Raw genomic sequence first — 13144 nt, 5'->3', positions numbered from 1 at the left:
TGTTTGGAATAGTAATAATTGGCTTTAAACATGTACAGTTCCATTTACACTATTGTTTTGTTGTTTTGTAACATTAGAAATAATTGAGGTTGAATCATCAAAATTGAATGATCATATCCTTAAAATGTTTTCTAATGAATGTGGCAACAAATACCAAAAATCATTTTAAATTAAATTGGTTAACTCTGATGCCAGAACACCAATATCCCATACAGTAATACCAGTGACACAATGTGACACCAATGACAAACATAAAATTATTTCAAAAAAATTTGATCAATTTATTAGTAATATTTTTAAATTACAAATCATTTCAGGTTTTCATAAGATGGGTTGATTTAATATGAACAATAAAATGAGGGTTATTGGTCAAAGATTAAGACCAAAAATGAAGCCTATTGACTAAAATGTGTCTTCTTTCATAACAAACAGATTTGTGTCTGTAATGATGTAATAAAATGTATTTGATTTCCAGTGTAAGATGCAACATAATACAAACATGAAATCCTGCTCTGTCACGCCACAAAACTACGTGGCTTGTTAATTAAAACAGTATATATACATATCAATTCTCGTGCCATGTGACAAATATTGCTGTAGGTCTACTTAAAAAGGATAGTTAATCTGAATTACTAATTGACATATTGATTTCCTTACCGTGTAAAGCAGTCTGTGGACAAGGTATGACAGCAAGCCACGCTTGGTTTTGTGCCACAGATGCAAAATAATTAGCAGTTGAAACAATGGCCAGGGTAAACCAACGCATGGCTTGCTGTCATACCTTGTCCACAGACTGCATACTTGGTAAAGAAACCAGAGTCATTTTGTAATTGGGGTGAATTATCACTTATATGTACTCTGTATCTACAGAGTTACTTCGTCTTCCTACAGACACATTGTCTTTATTGCAGGTCTGGGTCTGGAGTGGATGGGGGTCAACAATGTGGTTCCTGCTCTCAATCTCTCTGTGTTTTGCCTGTCTGATCCGACATTTCCTTCCACTGCTGTCTTTCTTCTCTTTCTGTGAGATCCTCCACTCTCCTTTTCTGACTCTCGAAATCCTGTCAGTATGTCTGGTGTTTTTGTTGAAGGTAGGCTGCTCTGTGGTGTGGGTCAGCATGCCTGGGCTGCCTGTCGAGTCTAACGCATTTCAGCAGCACCTCATTTCACCATATCTATTCAAAAGGAAAGCTATATTATGTGATTACAATATTGAAAAAAGTAATGAAGTACTTATTAAGTCTTTTTTTAAATATAATTGTTGAGGGTTTTATAAGACGTTGAGAAAAAGGTTTGTGGTGTTATTGATTGTCATTGGCGTTATCCTCATGTCACTGGTTACCAGCAACAACAGTAACAGCAGTGACGATAACACCAGTGGCAAATCTGCAGACAAGATGGCAAATCTAAGATGGCGGCCACTGTAGCTCAAACCACACTTCTTAAATTGTAAATAAATCACTTAATCATGCAATTTTATCAAGAATTTGTATCCAATTTCCTTTCCCCTTACTATAAACTGTATAACACCAGTGACACATCTTAAGTCCTCGCATGAAATTACCAAGTTAATCGTCATATTGTTAACAGATGAAGAGAGAGCGCACACTCACCATGTGCTTTTCAAAAACAGTCCCGTCTCCAATGAACCTTTGACCCAGGAAGAATTTGGCAAAGAAGTTGAATTTTTCCAAAGTGGTGTTTTTTAAATAAATTTGAACACCAGTGACATGAAATTGAGGGACAGCTATTACTTGTAAATTATTTGTAATAATTATTTGATATTTAGTTTTTTAAGTAGTCCACTAAATAAATATAATATTTTTCTTTGTATTATGACGTTTAAAGAGGGAGAAAACTATATATTTAAACTCAAAAAATGTCACTAAACCATGACTCCTGACCTGGGAGACAAGCCAATTTCATGGTACTGACCGTGCTCTACAATATATACCATTTTTTGCAATATAACTGTCTTACATATGTTTTATTAATAGTAAAACACTTCAATTAAAATCCCAAAAATGTTTTGTGTCATTATCTCACACTTTTAAGGGTTTTTCCTGGTGAATAAGCCCAGGACAGGAAAGCCTCAATTTTGTAGAATGACCTGGGAAGCAGAGTGTAGAGTGGGGGGAGGCAGAGGGGGTGGGGGCAGAGCGGGTAGAGTGGGGGAAGCAGAGGGGGGGGGCAGAGCTGGGGAAGCAGAGACAGTGGGGGGGGAGCAGAGACAGTGGGGGGGGAGCAGAGACAGGGGGGGAGCAGAGACAGTGGGGGGAGCACAGACAGAGGAGGCAGTCAGAGACAGTGAGGGGGGCAGAGACAGTGAGGGGGGCAGAGACAGTGGGGGGGGGGGCAGAGGGGGAGATTTGGAGAGAGAAATACAATATAAAAAAATATAAAATATATAGACAATTTGCTCAAACCAAACCTGCCCACCGACAACTGCTTGTCCGATCAGAGCTTTACTGACTCTTCTGGTTTTGTCTTTTGTCCAATCAGAATGCCACAGACAGCTCGTCTAACTCCTCCTCCGAGAGACTGGAGCCCTGTCTGCAGCCACTGGACTCCTCCCCCCTCGCTGACTCATCCCACTTACACAACAACTGCATCCTGAGAAACGACCTCCACGAACCCTATAGGTTGTCAGACCACTACTTCCTAGATCTGGTAAGCCAATGGGAGGAGAGTAAGGGATGGGATGATGTTGACACTGGATGTGCTTCCCTGACCCAGTCTGCAATACCAACATGTTTCAAGCAGACCACCATAGACCCTGTGCCCAAGAACGCCATGGTAACATGTCTAAATTACTACCGACCCGTAACACTCACATCTGTAGCCATGACGTGCTTTGAAAGGCTGGTCATGGCTCACATCAACACCATCATCCCAGAAACCCTCCAATTTGGATACCGCCCAAACAGATCCACAGATGATGCAATCTCTATTTCACTCTACACTGCCCTTTCCCACCTGGACAAAAGGAACACCTACGTGAGAATGCTGTTCATTGACTACAGCTCAGAGTTCAACACCATGGTGCCCTCAAAGCTCATCACTAAGCTAAGGATCCTGGGACTGAACACCTCCCTCTGCAACTGGATCCTGGACTTCCTGACGGGCCGCCCCCTGGTAGTAAGGGTAGGTAACAACACATCCGCCACACTGATCCTCAACACGGGGACCTCAAGGGTGCGTGCTCAGTCCCCTCCTGTACTCCCTGTTCACCGACGACTGCGTGGACAAGCACTACTCCAACACCATCATTAAGTTTGCAGACGACACAACAGTGGTAGGCCTGATCACCGACAACGATGACACAGCCTATAAGGAGGTGGTCAGAGAACTGGCAGTGTGGTGCCAGGACAACAACATCTCCCTCAATGTGAGCAAGACGAAAGAGCTGATTGTGTACTACAGGAAAAGGCGGGCTGAGCACGCCCCTATTCACATCAACTTGGCTGTAGTGGAGCAGGTTGAGAGTTTCAAGTTCCTTGGTGTCCACATCACCAACAAACTAACATGGTCCAAACACACCTAGACAGTCGTGAAGAGGGCACGACAAAACCTATTCCCCCTCAGGAGACTGAAAAGATTTGGCATGGGTCCTCAGATCCTCAAAAGGTTCTTCAGCTGCACCATCGAAAGCATCCTGACTGGTTGCATCACCGCCTGGTATGGCAACTGCTCGGCCTCCGACCGCAATGGCACTACAGAGGGTAGTGTGTAAGACCCAGTACATCACTCGGGCCAAGCTTCGTGCCATCCAGGACCTCTATACCAGGCGGTGTCAGAGGTCAGAGGAAGGCCCTAAAAAATTGTCAAGACTCTAGCCACCCAAGTCATAGACTGTTCTCTCTGCTACTACACGGCAAACGGTACCGGAGCACCAAGTCTGGGACTAAAAGGTACCTGAACATCTTCTACCCCCAGACCATTAGACTGCTGAACATCTTCTACCCCCAGACCATTAGACTGCTGAACAGCTTCTACCCCCAAACCATTAGACTGCTGAACAGGTTCTACCCCCAAACCATTAGACTGCTGAACAGCTTCTACCCCCAAACCATTAGACTGCTGAACAGGTTCTACCCCCAAACCATTAGACTGCTGAACAGCTTCTACCCCCAAACCATTAGACTGCTGAACAGGTTCTACCATCAAACCATTAGACTGCTGAACATCTTCTACCCCCAGACCATTAGACTGCTGAACAGGTTCTACCCCCAAACCATTAGACTGCTGAACAGCTTCTACCCCCAAACCATTAGACTGCTGAACAGCTTCTACCCCCAAACCATTAGACTGCTGAACAGGTTCTACCACCAAACCATTAGACTGCTGAACAGCTTCTACCCCCAGACCATTAGACTGCTGAACAGCTTCTACCCCCAGACCATAAGACTGCTGAACAGCTTCTACCCCCAAACCATTAGACTGCTGAACAGCTTCTACCCCCAAACCATTAGACTGCTGAACAGCTTCTACCCCCAAACCATTAGACTGCTGAACAGGTTCTACCCCCAAACCATTAGACTGCTGAACAGGTTCTACCCCCAAACCATTAGACTGCTGAACAGCTTCTACCTCCAAACCATTAGACTGCTGAACAGGTTCTACCCCCAAACCATTAGACTGCTGAACAGGTTCTACCCCCAAACCATTAGACTGCTGAACAGCTTCTACCCCCAAACCATTAGACTGCTGAACAGCTTCTACCCCCAAACCATTAGACTGCTGAACAGGTTCTACCCCCAAACCATTAGACTGCTGAACAGCTTCTACCTCCAAACCATTAGACTGCTGAACAGGTTCTACCCCCAAACCATTAGACTGCTGAACAGCTTCTACCCCCAAACCATTAGACTGCTGAACAGGTTCTACCCCAAAACCATTAGACTGCTGAACATCTTCTACCCCCAGACCATTAGACTGCTGAACAGGTTCTACCCCCAAACCATTAGACTGCTGAACAGCTTCTACCCCAAACCATTAGACTGCTGAACAGCTTCTACCCCCAAACCATTAGACTGCTGAACAGGTTCTACCCCAAACCATTAGACTGCTGAACAGCTTCTACCCCCAGACCATTAGACTGCTGAACAGCTTCTACCCCCAGACCATAAGACTGCTGAACAGCTTCTACCCCCAAACCATTAGACTGCTGAACAGCTTCTACCCCCAAACCATTAGACTGCTGAACAGCTTCTACCCCCAAACCATTAGACTGCTGAACAGCTTCTACCCCCAAACCATTAGACTGCTGAACAGGTTCTACCCCAAACCATTAGACTGCTGAACAGCTTCTACCCCCAAACCATTAGACTGCTGAACAGGTTCTACCCCCAAACCATTAGACTGCTGAACAGGTTCTACCCCAAACCATTAGACTGCTGAACATCTTCTACCCCCAAGCCATTAGACTGCTGAACAGCTTCTACCCCCAAACCATTAGACTGCTGAACATCTTCTACCTCCAACCCATTAGACTGCTGAACAGGTTCTACCCCCAAGCCATTAGACTGCTGAACAGGTTCTACCCCCAAACCATTAGACTGCTGAACAGCTTCTACCCCCAAACCATTAGACTGCTGAACAGGTTCTACCCCCAAACCATTAGACTGCTGAACAGGTTCTACCCCCAAACCATAAGACTGCTGAACAGCTTCTACCCCCAAACCATTAGACTGCTGAACAGCTTCTACCCCCAAACCATTAGACTGCTGAACAGGTTCTACCCCCAAACCATTAGACTGCTGAACAGGTTCTACCCCCAAACCATAAGACTGCTGAACAGCTTCTACCCCCAAACCATTAGACTGCTGAACAGCTTCTACCCCCAAACCATTAGACTGCTGAACAGGTTCTACCCCCAAACCATTAGACTGCTGAACAGGTTCTACCCCCAAACCATTAGACTGCTGAACATCTTCTACCCCCAAGCCATTAGACTGCTGAACAGGTTCTACCCCCAAACCATTAGACTGCTGAACAGGTTCTACCCCCAAACCATTAGACTGCTGAACATCTTCTACCCCCAAACCATAAGACTGCTGAACCGGTTCTACCCCAAACCATGAGAAGTTTGGACTTTTTTTTCCAAACCTCCATAAATCACTAATGCCGGCCCCCATTGATTTGGGGCCGTAGTATGGTGCTCCCATAGCGGGCATGGAAGTCTGGATTTCCCTTAAATGCATTTAAAACCGTTTTGAAAATGGGGGCTTGGTAACCCAAAAATAAAACCAGGTGCCCGAAAAACATGCATTCTACAGAGATGTCTGGACTTAGTTGTTTTTCGGAACTTTTTTTCAAACCTTCCGTGAATCACTCAGTCCGGCCCCCATTAAACCACCTCAACGAACCCGTACCCCCTGTATAGAGCCTCGTTACTGTTATTGTACTGTTACTTTTTTGACATGTATTTTGCATTTGTCTTACTCTGCATAACAGCAGTCAGTGTTTTACCCACCTCACTGTTTACCACTTCATCACTACATATTACCAATAGTAATGCATATATTTAGAAAATACTGTGTAGTAAAATGTACACAGTGGAACTATAAATACAAAAGTTACACAGCATCATCCACTCCGTGTCTGTAGCTCCAACTTGTTATCTAATGACATTTGTTCATCCCCCCTCTCTCTACTCTCCTCTCTCTCTCCTCCTCTCTCTCTCCTTTCTCTCTCCCTCTCCTCTCTCTCTCCCTCTCATCTCTCTCTCTCCCTCTCATCTCTCTCTCCCTCTCCTTTCTCTCTCTCTCTTCTTTCTCTCTCTCCTCTCTCTCCCTCCCTCTCCTCTCTCTCCCTCCCTCTCCCTCTCTCTCCCCTCCCTCCCTCTCCTCTCTCTCCCTCCCTCCCTCTCCTTTCTCTCTCTCCCTCTCCTTTCTCTCTCTCCCTCTCCTTTCTCTCTCCCTCTCCTTTCTCTCGCTCTCTCCTTTCTCTCTCTCTCCCCTCTCCTTTCTCTCTCTCCCTCTCCTTTCTCTCTCTCTCCCCCTCCTTTCTCTCTCTCTCCCTCTCCTTTCCCTCTCTCTCCCTCTCCTTTCCCTCTCTCTCTCCCTCTCCTTTCTCTCTCCCTCTCTCTCCCCTTTCTCTCTCTCTCCCTCTCTCCTCCTCTCTCCTTTCTCTCTCCCTCTCCCTCTCCTCTCTCTCTCTCTCCCTCTCATCTCTCTCCCTCTCCTCTCTCATCTCCCTCTCCTTTCTCTCTCTCCTCTCTCTCCCTCTCCTGTCTCTCTCCCCTCTCCCTCTCCCTCCTCTCTCTCCCTCTCCCTCCTCTCTCTCCCTCTCCTCTCTCTCCCTCTCCTCTCTCTCCCTCTCCTCTCTCTCCCTCCCTCTCCTTTCTCTCCCTCCCTCTCCTTTCTCTCTCTCCCTCTCCTTTCTCTCTCTCTCCCCTCTCTCTCTCTCTCCCTCTCCTTTCTCTCTCTCTCCCTCTCCTTTCCTCTCTCTCCCTCTCCTTTCCCTCTCTCTCCCTCTCCTTTCTCTCTCCCTCTCTCCCTCTCTCTCTCTCTCTCTCTCTCTCTCCTCTCTCTCTCTCCTCTCCTCTCCTCTCCTCTCTCTCTCCCTCTCATCTCTCATCTCCCTCTCCTTTCTCTCTCTCTCTCTTTCTCTCCCTCTCCTTTCTCTCTCTCTCTCCCTCTCCTCTCTCTCCCTCTCTCTCTCCCTCTCCTCTCTCTCCCTCCCTCCCTTTCTCTCTCTCTCCCCTCCTCCTTTCTCTCTCCTTTCTCTCTCTCTCTCTCCTCTCCTTTCTCTCTCCTCTCTCCCTTTCTCTCTCTCCTCTCTCCTTTCTCTCTCTCCCTCTCCTTTCTCTCTCTCCCTCTCCTTTCTCTCTCCCTCTCCTCTCTCTCTCCCTCTTCTCTCTCTCCCTCTCCCTCTCCTCCCTGCAGCCTCTGCCCCGCATCCCTCGCCACGTCACCTTCCAGGACGACGAGGAGATCGTCAGGATCAACCCTCGCGAACGTTCCTGGGAGCTTCCCTCGGAATCCTCCTCCCCCTCGGAACTCCACATGGACCAACTAGAACGCTCCTGGCTCACGGGCTATGAGGACTACCGCCACGCCACCGTGCGCCACAAATACATCCGCCCGCCAGACGACTCTGAGTCCTATGTCCACTTCGCTAAGAGCGAGCCACACAAACACCACTATAGTTATCCCCTGGTATCCACACCGGTAGATTCCTCCGACCCCAAACCTACCTTCAGACCTTTACCCAAGAGGCACCACTACGCCGGCTTGGGTTCGCAACACCGCCGTCCAGGGGATCAGGGCTTCGGTGGGGGCGTGGTCTCTGCCCAGCCCCAGCCCCTCCTCCCTGGCTCGTCTGATGGACAGGACAAGAAGTCTGAGGAGGGCGGGGTTGGCGAGCGCCTGCAGTGCCAATACTGCGGCGGAACGTTCTACGGCGGTAACAACCGACGGGGGCGCTGCCAGGATGCGCCAGACCCGATCAGGGCGTGTGTCCGGGGGGTCAGCTGCTTGTGGCTGGCCGACACACTGCTGTACCACTGCATGTCTGACCCGGAGGGGGACTACTCAGACCCCTGCTCCTGTGAGGGGGTGGCGAGGGGAGGCTGGGCACGCGCTGGGCAGCTCTGCTGGGGTTGTCCCTAGTGGCGCCGTGTCTCTGTCTGTACCCGCCCCTTCACGCCTGCCACCGGGCCGGGGTGGCGTGCGGGAGCTGCGGGGGCAGGCATGAAGCCTCAATGACATAAACCCAAAAAACACATGGAGGGGAGAGGGGAAGGGGGAGAAGAAGAGCGGTCCTATGCCCCATTTTGGTTTTGTGGTTTTGTTACTCTCCAGACGGACTTGTATATACAGCGTTGGCGTGTTGTGGCTGCCATTTTGAAATGGCTTAAAGATTGATAAGCTCCTTCTTGTGTGCGGTCCTTCTCTCTCCTCTTTCCACGTGACTGTCTTGTTCCCTCCATTCCTGTTTGAGGGAGGGACTCTTTATTTTTTATAGCTGACTAATATGTCATGTATCACATACAACCAGGTACTTTCTACTATTTACACCGACTTGGTGTTGAACAACTTGAATTGTTTAGTTTGCGTACGTTGTTGTCCTGCGTGGTTGTTTGCTAGGAGAGCCTGTTTGATATTAGACCTGGGTTCATATAGTATTTGACATTTTATAAAAAATAATTTCAGTGTTTGTTCTAGCCGGCCTGAAGCGCCAGATGGGCGGGGTTTGCCGTGTTTAGACTCCTATTGGTTCATTAATCCAGGCGAGATCAATCAAGCACAGTTTTAAGTCTTTGAAATGATTTCAAATAGCATTTGAACCCAGGTCCTTTTTTTTTTGATAGTTCTGTTTATATGCCACCAGGGCCGATCCCAGCCCCCTCTGAACTGGCCTTCTGTCCCAAGTCCTTAGAGCAACAACTAGGAGATAAGCCTAAAGCTGCTGTAGTGGTGTGTGTGTGTGTGTGTGTGTGTGCGTGCGTGTTGACTAAAGCCTCCTTTGGTGTTAGTAACAAATGTTACCTCTTCACTACCCCAGTACATTTCATTTACACCATCTTCACATGAACTGCAATATCAGCGTTTATAAAGGTTTGAGTTGGACCCTACAATCAACCAGGAAACCTTCCCACTGATTAAGTCTCGTCCTGGACTTAAAAACATACTCAATGGAGAATCCATATTGAAATGGCTTCTTAGTCCAGCACTATCTTTCATTTGTGTCCAGGAAGTTGGTGTGGAGCCTACTACACAGAGGTTCAACTTTAACCTCTCCGGGGAGAATCAACAGGGACACATCGAGTTTTGACGTTTTGAATCCAAAGATCATTTTTAATTGTATTTATTTTCTCTATGAATTGCCCCACCAGCCGCAGGGTGGACAGACAGACAGACAGACAGTTGGTAGGAGATAGTGTTTAGATACCGCAGGGCGGCAGGGTGGACAGACAGACAGACAGACAGACAGACAGTTGGTAGGAGATAGTGTTTAGATACCACAGGGTGGACAGACAGACAGACAATTGGTAGGAGATAGTGTCTAGATACCACAGGGTGGACAGACAGACAGACAATTGGTAGGAGATAGTGTCTAGATACCACAGGGTGGACAGACAGACAGACAGACAGACAGTTGGTAGGAGATATTGTCTAGATACCACAGGGTGGACAGACAGTTGGTAGGAGATAGTGTCTAGATACCACAGGGTGGACAGACAGTTGGTAGGAGATAGTGTCTAGATACCACAGGGCCACAGGGTGCACAGACAGACAGACAGTTGGTAGGAGATATTGTCTAGATACCACAGGGTGGACAGACAGACAGACAGTTGGTAGGAGATAGTGTCTAGATACCACAGGGCCACAGGGTGCACAGACAGACAGACAGACAGACAGACAGTTGGTAGGAGATATTGTCTAGATACCACAGGGCCACAGGGTGGACAGACAGACAGACAGTTGGTAGGAGATAGTGTCTACATACCACATGGGTGAACAGACAGACAAACAGACAGACAGACAGACAGACAGTTGGTAGGAGATAGTGTCTAGATACCACAGGGCCACAGGGTGGACAGACAGACAGACAGACAGTTGGTAAGAGATAGTGTCTAGATACCACAGGGTGGACAGACAGACAGACAGTTGGTAGGAGATAGTGTCTACATACCACATGGGTGAACAGACAGACAAACAGACAGACAGACAGACAGTTGGTAGGAGATAGTGTCTAGATACCACAGGGCCACAGGGTGGACAGACAGACAGACAGACAGTTGGTAAGAGATAGTGTCTAGATACCACAGGGTGGACAGACAGACAGACAGTTGGTAAGAGATAGTGTCTAGATACCACAGGGCGGCAGGGTGGACAGACAGACAGACAGTTGGTAGGAGATAGTGTCTAGATACCACAGGGTGGACAGACAGACAGTTGGTAGGAGATATTGTCTAGATACCACAGGGCGGCAGGGTGGACAGACAGACAGTTGGTAGGATATAGTGTCTAGATACCACAGGGTGGACAGACAGACAGACAGTTGGTAGGATATAGTGTCTAGATACCACAGGGTGGACAGACAGACAGACAGTTGGTAAGAGATAGTGTCTAGATACCACAGGGCGGCAGGGTGGACAGACAGACAGACAGTTGGTAGGAGATAGTGTCTACATACCACATGGGTGAACAGACAGACAAACAGACAGACAGACAGACAGACAGTTGGTAGGAGATAGTGTCTAGATACCACAGGTCCACAGGGTGGACAGACAGACAGACAGTTGGTAAGAGATAGTGTCTAGATACCACAGGGTGGACAGACAGACAGACAGTTGGTAAGAGATAGTGTCTAGATACCACAGGGCGGCAGGGTGGACAGACAGACAGACAGTTGGTAGGAGATAGTGTCTAGATACCACAGGGTGGACAGACAGACAGTTGGTAGGAGATATTGTCTAGATACCACAGGGTGGACAGACAGACAGTTGGTAGGAGATAGTGTCTAGATACCACAGGGCCACAGGGTAGACAGACAGACAGACAGTTGGTAGGAGATAGTGTCTAGATACCACAGGGTGGACAGACAGACAGTTGGTAAGAGATACTGTCTAGATACCACAGGGCCACAGGGTGCACAGACAGACAGACAGACAGATATGCCAGTTGGTAGGAAATAGATAGACAGTGTCTAGATACCTTCTCTAAAGCCAGGAACACATTTAGGATGAGTCCCAAATGGCACCCTATTCTCATAGGGCCCTGGTCAAAGTAGTGCACTATAAACTGAATAGGCTGCCATTTGGGACATATACTTAGCCTTTAAAAAAAAAGTTTCTGTCAAATCTGAGGTGTGTCAATGTGGGATTTATCTCACCACTTGAGGTTTGAAAACGTCTGACTATCGTAGATGTTTGTGAAGCACTACTTTGAGACATGAATGTTACTAACATTTGATACAGTTTGAAAGTTGAAATGTACCTGCAGGAAATCAACTGTATATGTATCTAATATATGAGAAAGGAAGTCAAACTCAATGGGACTTTTCTATTGAGAAAATGAGTCAATGATAGATTATTATTATTATTATTAGCTTATCAGCATCGTGTACTCTCACTGAGGACCTATAAGAAGCAGTTTCACCTTTGTCCCGCCCCCTTCTCACCAGTCACACACCTTTTCTTGTATGTTTGACACTGCAGCTATCCACTCCCAACACTCCATCCACAATGTTAAAGCCCAACACTAATTGGGGCGGCAGGGTAGCCTAGTGGTTATAGTGTTGGACTAGTAACCGGAAGGTTGCAAGTTCAAATCCCTGAGCAGACAAGGTACAAATCTGTTGTTCTGAACAGGCAGTTAACCCACTGTTCCTAGGCAGTCATTGAAAATAAGAATTTGTTCTTAACTGACTTGCCTAGTAAAATAAAGACAAAATAAAAATAAAAACGAGGGCTGGGGTCCGTTCAAGAGGGGGCGATGTTCTGACAAAATGTTTCTGATTTAGTAATGAGACGACTGGACATGGTTCTGTCCCAGGTTCCAGTCTATTCTACACAAGGTAGAAGTATTCATTAGGTACTGAACGGAGGAACAACAGACTGCAACGGGAAGAGACGACCTGGACTCCAATAAGAAGCGGTTAAAGTTTTTTTTAAACGTTTCAGTTGCATGTCCTAATGAGTACGACCCTGTCAACTAACGTGTCCGTTGGGTCCATAGAAATACAATGGTGCGTTGTCAGGTATGTAATGTCAACGCTCCTCTCAAACCTAAACGGTTGAATGAATGTGTTGTTCCAGACCATGTTGCTGTAGAACGGGATTTGACACATCTCTTGTTGTCTGATGGGGAAGGTTGTTTGGTAACACGTTACGTAAAAGCCAACTGGTATAATGCCTTATAACCTGTTATAAGCATGTATGCACCTTTATAAAAGTGTCACAGGCATTATATGTTCGTTCACTTTCTATGGAATGATTGTCACTACTCCACTCCAGACATATAGTGCTCCTTCTTCATGGGTAACACTCCATCATGGGTAACACTCCATCATCATGGGTAACACTCCATCATCATGGGTATCACTACTTCATCATGGGTATCACTACTTCATCATGGGTATCACTACTCCATCATGGGTAACACTACTTCATCATGGGTATCACTAATTCATC

At 47.0% G+C, this 13144-nt stretch overlaps 1 pseudogene; it reads left to right on the top strand.

Annotated features, from left to right (window-relative positions):
• The first annotated feature begins 2502 nt into the window (after positions 1–2502).
• On the top strand, positions 2503–12932 carry LOC135534332 (sprouty-related, EVH1 domain-containing protein 2-like; annotated as a pseudogene).
• Positions 12933–13144: the final 212 nt, after the last annotated feature.

Source organism: Oncorhynchus masou, unplaced genomic scaffold (genome assembly GCF_036934945.1).
Source record: "Oncorhynchus masou masou isolate Uvic2021 unplaced genomic scaffold, UVic_Omas_1.1 unplaced_scaffold_3262, whole genome shotgun sequence".
Classification (NCBI taxonomy): Eukaryota; Metazoa; Chordata; class Actinopteri; order Salmoniformes; family Salmonidae; genus Oncorhynchus; species Oncorhynchus masou.
This window is presented reverse-complemented; position numbering and strand designations above follow the sequence as displayed.